Raw genomic sequence first — 14,462 nt, forward strand, 5'->3', positions numbered from 1 at the left:
GAGCCCATAAAAGGCAGATCTATAATTTACACCTCTGCAATTCTAATCCAAAAGCAAAGATGAAATGCACAGTTCTGAGTGCCATCATCAAAGAGTTGTGAAAAGAGTCCCATTTTAATGGTCAGATTTTGAAATTACCATCAAGGGAGAGAATGTAATAAGCGATAAAAGATTTGTTAAAACATGTTAGCTCACAACTCATTAAATAGCTACATAATAAGATGTTATTCCTGAGACAAAAATAAATCTTCATCGATTTAATGAGGTAACGCTGTATCCTTAGCTGAGTTGGTAAGCAATTTAGATGTAAGTAAAACTGATGACAATCAATCTAGCTTTGGTTTTCCCCATAATGAGCTCCTGACTTTAGAGGGTGAACACCACCTGTCTGCCAGTTCTAGTCACACCTGCACAACTTTCTCCTAGAGCAGACTGGCATTCACACCAACTAGACAGAACTTTTATGTTAATACTCCTTAATCATATGCCACTTCTATCAAACCCACACACGTTTAGCATGCAAGTGACCACAAAGGGTCATGTCAGCATAGGGTGGGAGCACATCTGCTGCTGGAATGGCAGACACATTCCAGGAGGAGGTTGTAACCCCTGAAGTTGTGCTGCAGTTCCTGTTGGTCTCACTGAGACTGATGCCCTTTGTATGTAGGTGTCATCTCATACTGGCCCAAGCTCATCCTGCATGCAAATCAATCAGCTGCTTTGAGAGGTAAAATCTGGCAAAATTCATTTTTGACACAACTCCTTTGAAGACAACAGAATGAGAGCAGAGATTATCTGGTATTACTCAGTATTTCTGTGACATCTTCTCTGTATGACAGTGAGTCACACGGGTAATTTGACCCCAGTATTTTAACCTGGCAAAACAAGTTGTCATTAAATGGTGAAATGGTCACAAATCTGCTCACACAATTTCAGTTTTACACAAATATCTGAGGAAAAAAAGGAAAAGAACTGCTTGGGTAAGAACGTGTTCTCCTCCTGCTCAGCTGAGCTGCTTATGAAATGTAACCTCTAACTGTAAAAAGCCACCTCTAATGTCTTGCCAAAGGCATTTTTCTGGACCCAACCCTAAGCAGAGCTGACTTCTACTGAGGACAACAGCAGCCAACACGCCCAGTCAGTCCACATGAACTGGGCAAGGTCTGTTTATTCCACCCCTAGGTCTCCTGGAAGATCGGAAGGGAAGCACTGGTCAAGTTAGCAGGGAAGGAAGGGAACACAATTATAAATCCATGGGGAGCAAGAAAACAAAGAGCAGTATCAATCCTGGGCTGTTTTCCTATTTTCAACTTCATATGCCTTTGGCTTTCTTTTACTGTGTCCTACATTTTTAAGTAGATACCAATATCACGAGTATTAAACTCATCTACTGGAAAACAAAATAAATGCTATTCTTCAACTACTTTAAATAAAATACTTGCATGCTTTAGAAAGCTCTTTCCCTATAAGTCTATGTGTATTTTTGGCTGCTGTGAAATCACGTCCTCCAGATCCTCAATCTTTGTGCGCAAAGGAGAGTTAACAGAATACCATGGGCTGAGTTTTTTTGGGTTTTGGAGAATGGACAGTGTGTGAAATGTAACAACCTTTCATATACAAGCAGTCTAAGAATTCTTTCTGGCCTCAAATTGTATGGGCTTGCAGTGTTAACAGAAGCTACACTGGCTTTGTCATGATATGATATCACTGGCATGGGTACGGATTTAAACCTGTTCACATAAAATCAGATTACTACCTGCCACTTCTTACTGAAGGAATACTGCAAATCCTCCTAACTTCCAACAGCTATAGTGATAGAAGCTAAGGCATCAGGTTCCTCTTTCCCATGAGTAAAATACCAGTTTAACTGAAATCCTAAAAATTTACTAGCATCAGATAAATTGAATGAATCATTATTAAAAAAAAAAAAAAAAAAAGTGCTCAACTCAGAAGCCTCAGGTCAAACAGCATATGTTGCTCCTCAATACTGCCAAATATAGACATTTCTCATGAAAAATACTGCTATTGCCATAATCCTTTGTACTTCTGTGTATTAGGGATTTTGTTTTGAGACCTAATGGTTCACAGAATCACAGAATCACATGGGTTGGATAAAAACCCTGTAAGATCTTGAGTTCAACTGTTAGCATATAACTGCCAAGTCCACCATGAAGCCATGTCCCTAAGTGCCACACAGAATCCTAGAATAGTTTAGGTTGGAAAAGACCATGTTCATATGTGTTAGGGTAGAGGAATATCGTATTGATTACATGTGGACATCCTCTTAGCTGGACCACTTTTTACTCATCATTAAGATGTCTGTGTGCCTTGGGACACCACATCAAAGGTAATTCTGCTCTCCTCCTTTTAGATCAGCCTACAGGAGCTGTCTCCATCTGAGTCAGTTGTCTAACCCCTTCGTAGGCAATAGAGAGGAACAGACATTTCTAGCACTAAATTTGCATGTTCTGTTTTATAGCAGATGAACTCCACAAATACCTCTTGCTTTCTCTGTAACACCACAGCCATCTTAAAAGTTTACCTGAGATGCAGGTGCCTACATTATAGGCTGCCTATAGTTATTCTTTTTGCTCCAAGCATAATAAAAATGTTCTTTCTGGGCAGCACAGTGCCTGGCCCAAATTCCATAGCACACACGCACACACACACACACATACACATCTGTGTGACATCTCCAGCAAAAATACATGCCAACATAAAGCTAGGCACATGAGTGTCACGGACACAGAATACAAGTAGTATTCAAGATTATTTGAACTCATCTGGTAATTTGTAGGCACTTAAATATTTTCCAGGCCAGTTTCACACTACTGCAATCCTCTCAAATTATTCTTGATTTACATTACATTAATTGATTTACATTACATCAATTAGATCCCATCTGTGCAGACTGTATGTCCCCTATATTCCATGGGGGCTATGACTCTAACAAAAACCCAATGGGCAGGCAAAACACAGGCAAACTTCTGTCCTGAGAAACACATTCAGAACTACATATGTAACAGTGGCACAAGGAACTAGGCAAATCAAAACAGATTTTAAAACATCTGAGCCAGATATATCTTCTGAGAAGACAGGCAAGCTTGTGGTCTGGGAATCAGCCTGAGATTGGCGATCTAGGACCCCTCCTGATGGCTGTGTCCAAATGCAGTATGACTGAGCTTTTGGTGCAGTCTGTCCATCTGTCCACACTGTTACCTGTACAGGAGGCAGAGTCACAACTTACTTCACTGCCAGGCACACTGAGAGATTCAGTCACTGCCTAACCTCAAAGAACTGGCAATAGCCATATTTTCCACGCCCCATTATGAAACATTATTATGCTTGTAACCTAAATCCAAGAATTCAGGCAAAGCATTTCCCAACAGTAGTTATGACAAGAGTAAATCAACTAACAGCAGTAGAAATGATGGGAGACCACAGCTTCCTGCTCTGCTGTTTCACAGTCCTTCATGCAGTTTATAGCTGGGGGGGTTAGCAGGGGAGATTCAGAGTTTGTGCTGGCCCCTGAAAATCCACACCACAGGAGAGGCAGCACAAGGATGGGCAAATGTAACTCAGCCAGCTATGGGGATAGCACAGGAATTTACTGGACTTAAAAGACTTCAGCTCAATTTAAGGAACAGACAGGCTGAAGATCATGGTGGTGCTCTGGGGAACTCAGAAATACAGTATGGTTAATTTGAAACTAAGTGAAGAGTGAAGTTTAAGAACGCTAATACTTTATGCTTGCAATTTATATTTAAATAAAGTATAAACTGAACTTCTCTTTTAAAAGAATAAAGGTTTTCTGCTTCACTTCCTATGTGTCACTACTCCTTCAGTCCACTGCTACAGTTTCCCACTAATCTCTTGTAATTGAAGCATCTCAGAGATACCATTTGCGATTAATGGGACCGCTCAGTCTGCCAGAAACTCTCGTTTGAATTCCAGCGATCAGGTCTTGGCAGTGCCCAGCCTTAGATGCACCTCTGACTGTTCCTATGGGGAAACATGAAAGCAATCTCCTGAGGCATGCACTCTTGGTAAAACAAACAACCTGGGCCTAATTTTGATCTAATGTTACACCCATACAAATCTGGCTGAAGTCAGCAAGATTACTCCAGTTTAGGAGTGGAGAGACAGAATAAAAGAAAAGGTCACTTATTCTGCATCACTGTCTGTGCCTTTTATAGGATATAACTTCACTTCTTAGGTCTGCTCATGTTGGTAGCATTTTTTAATGTGTTTTCTCTTATGAGTTTACAGTATTTCACTGGACAGCACCAACAGCACCCCCATTTACTTCTTTGCATTTCAGTTCCTGCCTTCAAAGACATGACTTGTTCTTACATGAGTTCTACAGTCATTGGATTCAACAGTATTACTCCAGATGTGAAATGCCACAAGTAAAAGCGGAATCAGAGCTCTACTGTTCAGGCTTCCTCAACAGGTTTGGGCGGGGTGGTTTGTATATTTGTCTATGTACTTATTTCACACATACATGTATGTATTTCAATTATACATACCATTTTTTAAAGCACATACATTTCTGAATATGTTTTTTTTCATAAATTTCTCTAAAACAGCAATTATTGCCATGATGGATTCCTTCATGGGTACCATTCAGTAACACCAAGAGAAAACCTAGGAGAAATGCTGTATTATCACTATGCTACTGTACTGTAAAAATAAGCATAAAAATTTTAATCAACTCTATGAAAATTTCAGTTGCCTGAACCATTTTTTCTTTCTCCTTTTTTTATCTAATGCATCCCTATAAACACACCTACTATTTCTCAAAGAAGGAATTTGCTAATTGCAGGATTTTCCCCAGATAAACTCAATTTGTGACCTGTCGCAGACCTTTTGTTACGTTCATACTCTGTGGAGAAGGACAAAGGTTCAGCACACTCTGCAAAGTAGAACTGGTGCCAAAGAAATAAAAAAAAGAAAGCAGAGTCCAGCCACTGACACTGCTGTGTCTCCTGTGCCCACAGGGGTCTGTCTGCAGGACTTGCAGCAAAATGAGCAGGGGAGGTGGGAGAAGTAAAGCTGTGTCTAATCTGTATCACACACCAACAGCTACAAACACCGAGTGGAATGAGGCAACACAAGCGGAGATCTACACTGGGGATGTTACAACTTCCTTCTACTCTTGCCTGTAAGATTTCATTTGGGGTTCATTTATCTAATTACTGCAGGGACAGGGCTAGACAGCTGTTGCTTCAGGCACTGTGCTTGCCTTTATGAGCTGCTTTTCTCATCAATCATCTGAGCAGCTTCTGCTGGATGTGTTCTGGGTAGTGGTGGGAGGCAGGAGCTGCAGTGCAGTCACAGGAGAGACAGGCCAGCCAGGACTATTGAGCTGTTTCAGCACTCCATCAATGTAATGGCAATCACTGGCTGCAGGAATAGCCTTATTGGAGGTTAATGAAGAGTAGGTTTTGTAATTTCTCACTGTTACAGTTGTAAATAATGGTGTGAGGCAGGCATTTCTGCTGTAGCCAGCCACACACTACTACAGCACAAGAAAATCTAGGCCAACCCATAGGCTTGTGCACATACATGCTTTTGCACGAGGGCTGTAAAGTTTGAAGCCTTCCTACTGTGCTCAGACAATATGAAACCACATGTTAAGTATGTTAAAGGATTTTTCTTACAGATGATGAGACAATTAGTTGATCATGCTAACATAAATCTAGGAGGTCAAGATAAGCAGACTGACCCAGAATACAACAAAGGCAGGATTGTATGAGTGGAGATCGCTTTAATGGAAATACGATCACATTTAGAGAAAAAACACAAACAAATAAACTCGGATGAATTATGCCAGTATAACCTGATCAGGATGCATGAGCAAACAGGCCTTGGTGTCCTCTCTTTCTGTTTTCACAAAGGTAACTCTCCTAGGCTTCAGCAGTGCTTTGCTTCAGCACAAATTAGAAAACACATGGGCCTGATCACTCTTTCTGTTGGTGGAAATGGCTGTTACTGATACTGATGCTTTGGAAAAGCAGTGAAAATAACTGAAAAAGCAATAACATTACAGCATACGGGTCTCCTCTTTTTTTACAACAGGTCCTGTGTTTCTATCTTGTGTAGTTGCTAAAACTTTACCAGCTCATCAACCCCATCCTGTACAGCAGAAGAACTAATCTGGACTTCTAGCAATAATGGGAAGTAGTGGCTGCACACTGTACCCAAACACCAATCATGTTATTAAAAAAATTTTCACTTATCATGACTGCACACTTTTTCAGGTGGACAATCCAACTTTAATAATGAATTCACTAAAATCTGGTGTGAAATATGCTCAGGTCACAGGGCACGGCTCAGTGCTTTCCTGTACTGTTTGTGGCAGTTTGTCTCTATGGTTTGGTACAGGTGAAAGACAATGCTGAGCACCAACACTGTCTGAATCCAGCATATGCATCAGACCATCCATTAAGCTCTAACTTTTCTACTTCAGCACTTACTAAATTCTAAATTAACAGAGAGCACTGCAACTTTCTTCTACTTGTAAAAAAAAATTAAAAAAAAAAAATCCAAGCCCCCCCAAAAAAAACAAAAAAAAAACCAATCTAAAAAACACCCCAAAACCAAAACAAACCAAAAAAAAAACCAAAACCAAAAAAAAACACCCAAAAACCAACCAACCAAGCAAACAAACAAAAAACAAAACAAAACAAAAAAAAAAAAAAAAAAACCCAACCAAAAACCAAAGAAGAGCTAGAAGAGATGAGGATCACCCCATCATGGAAACCAGTCTTTCAGTCTTTTCTTAAGGCTCCCCACATGCAGACCAGATTCCTGGCTTTGCTTTTGCTTCTTTATGATCTCTTTAAGGTAAGTCTGTGTTTCAAAACTGCATAACTGGGCAGGAGGAGGATTTTTCCCAGCTTCTGACATTCTCCATACACCTGTACTCATGATAGGACCAAGTCTTTAAACACCACTGAGAGTGGCCTTTTCATAAGAATCAGTTCTTATGAAGAAGCCAGAACAGCCTTCAACAATCCCAGCATGAACAACATGGGATCAGCTGGCAAATCTTGTCTTTCCTGCAGCACTGGATCTGCAGGTATGTAAGCATGCATCCACTGCTTACTGGCTCCAACACACTACTGCAAAAATTTACTCTGCTTCCCCCTACTCTGATGAGAATCTATTTCTCTGTGCACAGGACAAGTACAGTTCACTGTCATGAATTTCAAGACCTTATGTCTTCCTTGGTACCTTTCAAAATCAAGCATATATTTCCCTTCACTTCAGTGATTTTTAGAGTGTTTCCCCTCTTCCTTTCTTCCTAGTGAATACAAATTTTTCAAAAGGGTCTTTAGACACACAGTATCTCTGTAGTAAATTAAACAAGATAAAAACTTTTACCTGGCACAAAATGGAGAACTGGCAGGTTTCCCCATAATTCTTGTCCTCTGCTATGGAATGGCCATATCCAACAGTCTGCAAGATGCTCCCTTGCCCATACTAATTTAAGAACAATGCCTGGAATTGTTTGGGAGAGACAAGTGCCCAGCACCATGCCAGGGACCTTGTTAACAATGCAGGACTACAATGATTGAGTGCCAGTGCCCAGGAATATTTTCTGTTCCTGTTTAATTAATTTTATAGTCTGTACCAGGTTTAGTACCTTCCCAGTAGCTGGGGTATGGGACTGTATTCTGGATTTATGATGGGAACGGTGTTGATGGCACAGGGACATTTTAGGTACTGCTGAGCAGAGCTTATACAGTGTCAAGGCCTTATAGCATCTCATGTCACCATGCCATCAAGAAAGCTGTGGGTGTACAAGAAGCAGGAAGGGGACACAATCAGGTGGGTGACCCCAAGTACCTGAAAGGATATCCCCCACTCCCCCACAGCACGGCAGCTCAGCATATAAAACTGGGGGAAGAAGAAGAAAGAGGGAGATGATCAGAGTTATGACGATTACATATGAGGAAGCCCTGCTTTCCTGGAAATGGCTGAGCACCTGCCTGCCCATGGGAAGTAGGGGATGAAATCCTTATTCTGCTCTGCCTGTGCCTGAAGTTTTTGCTCTTTCTAGTAAACTGTCTTTATCTCAATGCACAAGTTTTCCCTTTTACGCTTCTGATTCCCTTGTACATCCCACTGGGGGATGTGCAAGAGGCTGTGTGTGGCTGAGCTGCCGGCCATTGTTAAGCCACAGAATTGTCCCAGTCACAGATCCTTGCACAGCTTAGCCATGTTAGCATTCTGTAAGTTAAATACAAGAAACTCAGTCTGTGCAGGAGTGCCCTACCAAGCATGTGATGTGCCATATGTTGCTCTGTTCTATTCCAACCTGGCCTGATATGTACAGATCCTACAGACAGATCAGCCAAACCCATTAAACACATTTGCAGCATCAGCAAGGCAGGCTCTCTAAAGGAACTTCTCTGCTCTCCTGATTGATGGCAAGGCTGCTGTCATTCCTGCTGCCTGCATAAGGCTGCCATCAGCCCCCTGGGGAGGAGGGAGACAGCAGTGGTGAGTCACTTGGCTCTTTCTCATAGGCCGTGCTCTTATCCTGCTGCTGTGCAGAAAGACTGAAGAGAACTTTGCTTTGCTTATTTAAGCTTCCTCTCAGAAACCTGCCCTTCCAGCAAAACATGACAATGACTGAACTGCCTCGGCTGTCACAAGGACTGGTGTTGACAGAAAGCAGAAGCAGTATCAAGAGTAGCAATATCTCAAGCATGTGCCTTGATAATTATGTCTGCTATGTTATTTCTTAAAGCCCCAGTTTCCCTTTTGGTGAAGCTGTGGAAGAGGTGCACAGGATGCAGCTTGGTAAGTATAAGCAGCAGGTCATCTTATCACTAATTAAAGAAAGTTTGTCACTAAGGGCTTCACACTATATATTCTCAGGAGATGAGGAATTCCAAGATGAACAAGGCTCTCTGTTTTTTTGTCTAAGGAAACAAGAATTGCTATGGAAAGAATGCAGATAAAAGACAAAGTTTCCCTTTCACATGTCTTTGAGATGCCTTTTCGGTGTTAGAGAAACAAAGGATATACAGGTATTGCAAAGAGATGTATAATCACAATTGTAAGCTTTTCCATTATTTATAAAGATGATCTCCATGACTGCATACAAAAGAAGATTCCCCAGTCCGCACATAAAAGTGTACGCCATGGCACCATAAATAACAAGCAGCAATACAATCAGACAAGAAGGATTTACATTATTTAAAACAAGCCAGAAGTGAAAAACTGCAGCTTAATGCATCTAAGTGTGGAAAAAAAGATGTGTAAAACTTTGGAGTGGCAGCTGGTAATGACAGACAGTAAATAAAAGGGATCGTTCTAACTAGAAATTTGGGAATTCATGGTGAGGGAAAAAATCCCAAAGAAAGCACAGGGCAATATTGTGAAAGAGAGTCTATATAAATGGAAGGGGGTACAATCATCATATTAGGCAATATAGGTGAGATATCTAATAAGTGCTTGGGTATTCAGAGGAGATAATCCAGTCTCCAGAGGGAATATAAGCAGCCTCCAGCACTATATGTTGCATGAAACAATCAGCAGAGACTTCAAGGAGCAGAGCTAGATGCTTTAGTGAGGAATGTAATACATCATAGTGTCATTGAATTCAGCAGTAATTCCTCATTTATCTGGAAGTATATGAGATGAGGATTTGACCTTAGTTAGGAAAAAAAAGCAATAAAATTAAATATGGAAAACAAGGAAATTATAAGACCTGAGTTCAAGCAATGATATGATCTATATTGCTAGTGAACATTTCACCTGAAGATCCCTCAGGGCTTTGCAGTCTTCTGACAGGATCAAGGCATATATTTACAATTTTTCTTAATTTTCAATGGCAGAAATAAAGCCTAAGAGTAAATGAATCATCTAAGATCCCAGGAAAAGTGTGCTTTACCTAAACAGACTACCTGAACTCTGGTTCTTCTCTTTCTTATCCCTTAACTGTAGGCTATAACGTTTACAAGGGCATAAACATTAATATTGCATTTACTTTATTTTTCATGTTGTATCCTATTTAATGCTACCCTCATGCTTATATCTTTGGCAGTGGTACAGGGAAGCACAATAACTTCAGAGCCTTAGCATCCACACAGAATTATCTCAAATTAAAAGTGCTTTTTTCTGAGTCTTGACAACAGACTTGGGGGGGGGGGGGGGGGGGCGGGGCTTGATTCTGCATTCCCTGGAAACACACAGAATTATTTATTGTACCTGGAACAAGAGAATAGAAGACAAGGTCTTACATGATGTATCTGAAGGTTTGTAGAACTCCATAATATTCCATCTCCATCAGTGATCCAACATTCTGGCCCATGAGCCTCCCACTGTGGTGGGCTGCATTGCCATCCCTCTGCTCCCTCCCAAACTATGCTTTGCCAATACCTGTATGGCTCACGTGCCACTCACATCCTATCAAGACTCACAATGGGAGGAACACATCCTATCAGGAGAGAGGCACAGGCTCCAATGAGTCAGCTTGTAGTCTAAATGAAATCTGCAGCCCACTGGGAACACTACTGGGTTGGGTATGTTTAGGGTACCACTTGTGAGATGTTGCCACTCCTTTTGGAGGTGGGGTGAGAACTGCCCCACAGAAGTCTCCCCTGGGATGCAAGACATGAAGTTGCCTCTCCCAGCTCTTCCAGAACCAGTTGCTGAGGCTCTGCTTGCTTGTGCTTCTCAGACCTTGGGCTTTTTAATGCTTTCCCCATGTCCCCAAACATTCTATTGTTGTCTGACCAGTAGTGAACATCGTGTTGGGATTTTCAGTAGCCTCTAGAAGGCACTACAGCCTGATGCTCACCCCTTAAGGAAATAAAATCCAAGGAAGTCATATATCTGAGTAAATTTGTTCCTAAAAACAAACACAGCCTCTGGTGGTACAAGGATGCTTTTACACATTTGGAAAAACCCAGACACGTATTAGCCAAGTCTACAGTGCTGGTTCTAAGGATCTCTGTATTACTCTGTGATGCTGACTCCAGGTACAGTGCAGCCCATCTCCACTGCATCCTGTGTTCCCATGGGAAGAAATCCAGGTATGCAGGCAATGAGGATGCTACTGTTTGCTTAGCACTGATCCTGGCCTGACTGATCACAGAACCAAGATACCAGGAGTGTACTGCTTTCCTGTGGTTTTTTATTCTGTACTAAACATAAACATAACAGAACAAAAATTACACCAAATCAGAGAGGCTGACAAACAAAAACAATAGAAAGACAACTGAATGGGAGCCCCTGATGGGAACTAAATGCAAACAGTACTTTGACAAATGGAACTTGTCTCATGTCACAGAAAGCCACTAATTTCTCTTACCTTCAGCTGCAGTATAACAGCATAACATTGCCACTGACCCTCCTCCTCGATAAATGCAACTCTATAGCAGTGAGAAACAGCCAGTGAAGAGCCATCTGCCTTGTGACCCCTACCACATGATTTCATCCACTGTTTGCTGCTTTGTTAAACATCACAATAAATAGCAGCAGTATTTGTGAATAGATCAGTAACCAACCACTTGCCCTAAAATGAATATCCAGTGCCTGTTAGCAGGCTTTCTACATGCCCTCAGCTGTAATTCTGCAATCTTAATTTGGGCAAAATTTCCATCATCTTCAACATCAACTGCCATTTTCTGACTTCTGAGTCCTTAAACCATGCAACCTCAACATTCCTTTAATACTCCTATTTGTCAACAGAATAATTCATTCTGCTGTAACCTAGGAACTGTGTAATTCTTCTAGCAAGTAGCAGCCTTTAATGAATGGCACCTGATCAATAATGCAGAATTCAACATTTGAGAAAAAATAAAAAAGCCTTTTTCATGAGGAGTGTCTGCAGGAAATGTCAAAATCATTTATCAAGGGTCCAGGCTGATAGCCTGCAGCTGCTGTCCACAAGAATTATAAAAACATACATTGCTGAGTCCTGAAAATATGTTTCTTGTACTGAGTATAACTGGATTTTTCCACAAAAAAGGACTTATTGAGTAGGAATGCAATGGTCTTTACCAGAGTTTTGTTAAAGTAAAACTTTGCCATAATAGTACTTTGTCCCTAAGTTGCTAGTTATACAGGATTATTTTAACTTGGTTTCCAGGTGCACCTTTAAAACAATCCTCACTGTAATTCTAGACAGGCTGAGCTGCTTAATACAAACGTGAAAATGCATTTATATTTGAGTATCAAAATCTCAGTTAACAAGGTAATCAGGCAAACATTACAAACCAAGAGAAGAGTAAGCATTTTATCTCTTCCTGGTATCTAGGTGCAGCATATATCAAAGGAACAAGTAGTCTTTACTGGTTTGGAAAGCTTTTACATTTCTTAATAAACGGTCTAACAAGGAAGCACAAGTTAACTCCAGCTCCTTTGCTGATAATTCTCATCCAGAAGTATACAGAATAGCAATACTTAAGGGCTATAATCCCAATTCACAAACACGAGCAAGATTGTGAAAATAGAGGTTTAATGACGTTTTCTTTAGTCCTACACGGCCTAAAAACTTTAAGTGGCAAAGATGTCAGATCCTGAGTACAGTGTGATCAGTTTTCAAGGTATGTTATTTAAATATCTAAGAATAATCTCATCCTGGACTGTACACATACAAGCAGGGCTCCTTTCATTGTACCTGGGATGCAGCAGAATGGGGACTGCAATGGCTTTGTAACCTTACTTTCTAGAGATCAGCCACTTGATCAGCTAGGAACTGCTTAAGAAGGCTTCACTTTGAGCTAGATTGAGCTTCACTGTCCATTTGATTTCTCTTTTCTGATGCAGGCAGAAAGTGGTGGATAAGAACAAGTGGAGAACCTTGATGAGGGTGGGCAGGTCACAATTCTGAAGCTCCAACTCTCTCTCTGAGTTGGGTGACAGAGCTGGCAGCTTCATCTCCTCTAAAACCTGAAGATTTCCACTTTGGTTGCCTTGGCACCTTCGGTGGGCAACAATTCCTGCAGAGAGCCTGCAGCTCTGTTGATACTACTGGAGATAACGCAAGCTATCACACCAATTAACCTGCTTCTAAATCCACCTCTTTAAACGGTGCTTTTCCACCTATGACAATTTCTGTGGTGACACTGCTATTTGTCATTGGTGGCATGGCATGCCAGACAATGGCTATAAAAGTAGCAGTCGTGCACAGGTTTCACAAATGATTGAAGCAACCAGCGTTTTCTTGAGCAACAAAGGGACCTTTCATGTTAAGATAATTCATCCTCCATGCTTGTCACTACTGCAGCTTAGTATCAGGAAAGAAACGTTCTTTGATGCTTGTAAGGTTTTATCACTCATCACAAAATAGAGAGATTAATGAAGGGGAATAAAGGGGGGGGTGAAGATGATTTTTTTTTTATTAAAAAGTATCTTCCCACAATAGATTAGAGCATAGGCAGAACAAATAAGGGAAGTAAAATATATCAGAATGATAAAAGGGAGAAGGTACCACAACAAATTACACTTACAGAGCCATTTTTAATGTGCAGCACAGAAGGAAATTTGATGAAATATTCAAACTTCACGTCTAACGTGATCCTAAATCAGTGCTGTGTGTTAGGGAAGGAGACAGATCTACTGCCTGTCTGTCTGGTGAAGGATGGTTTTATACCACTAAACCTGAAAAGGGTATGTCTTGCAATGACTTGAGCCAGACTGATCATATACCTCAGTATGAAATGTGAGAAGCACAGAAAGCCAGTGTGGCCAGAGCTGGGCCAGAATCCAAATCAAAGTCATGCCAACCACAACAATATTTAGATTTTCACTGGTGGAGCCAAAGCCCTAACTCGGATCAACTTTGGTTGAAAAAAATTATGGTTTTTCCTCATTTATTTCAATAGATAAAATCTTCCAAATAGTTCCTGGAATTGACAGTACTACAGTTAGACAGAATGGAGCACAAATCTGTCCAGTTGGGAAGTCTGAGGTACAGTAACAGGCATTATGACAACTATTAAAGTGCAAAATTAATAACTCAGGTTTTTAATTGCATTGCATTGTCTAAAGCAGCCTTTATCACCTGGTGTCCATTACTAAAGCTGTACTTTAGTCCTTCATTTTTTTAAGGACTTCCCTCACAGCAACACTCACCTGTGAGTGCTGCAAACCATGCAGCCCTGTGCTTCCCTATTCAACAGTTGAGTATCTTCCAACAGTCAAGTATCTTTCATTCTTACATAGCATTTATGCTACACAAATGAAAAATTGGGATATAGATCTTTGGACAGTGTGCATCTCAACTTCGGGTATATTTACATCTAGATTTTGATTCCGATTGTTCCACAGGATAAAGCTAATAATTGGTAATATGTCATGGTTCACACACTACTTTGTCTACACCACTGCTCTTCCTGTATTTCTGTTAAATGCTGTACTGAATTCTGTTAAATTCTGTTAAACTAACCGACTGCAGGTAAATGCACGTTAGCAAATATCCAATACAATGTTACCTT

General features: G+C 40.8%; 1 protein-coding gene across 5 annotated transcripts in view; it reads right to left on the minus strand.

Moving 5' to 3' along the window:
• KIF26B (kinesin family member 26B) overlaps positions 1–14,462 on the minus strand; it is a 276,539-nt gene that overhangs the window by 66,826 nt on the left and 195,251 nt on the right. The window lies entirely within an intron of this gene.

This window comes from Motacilla alba, chromosome 3, assembly GCF_015832195.1.
Source record: "Motacilla alba alba isolate MOTALB_02 chromosome 3, Motacilla_alba_V1.0_pri, whole genome shotgun sequence".
Lineage (NCBI taxonomy): Eukaryota > Metazoa > Chordata > Aves > Passeriformes > Motacillidae > Motacilla > Motacilla alba.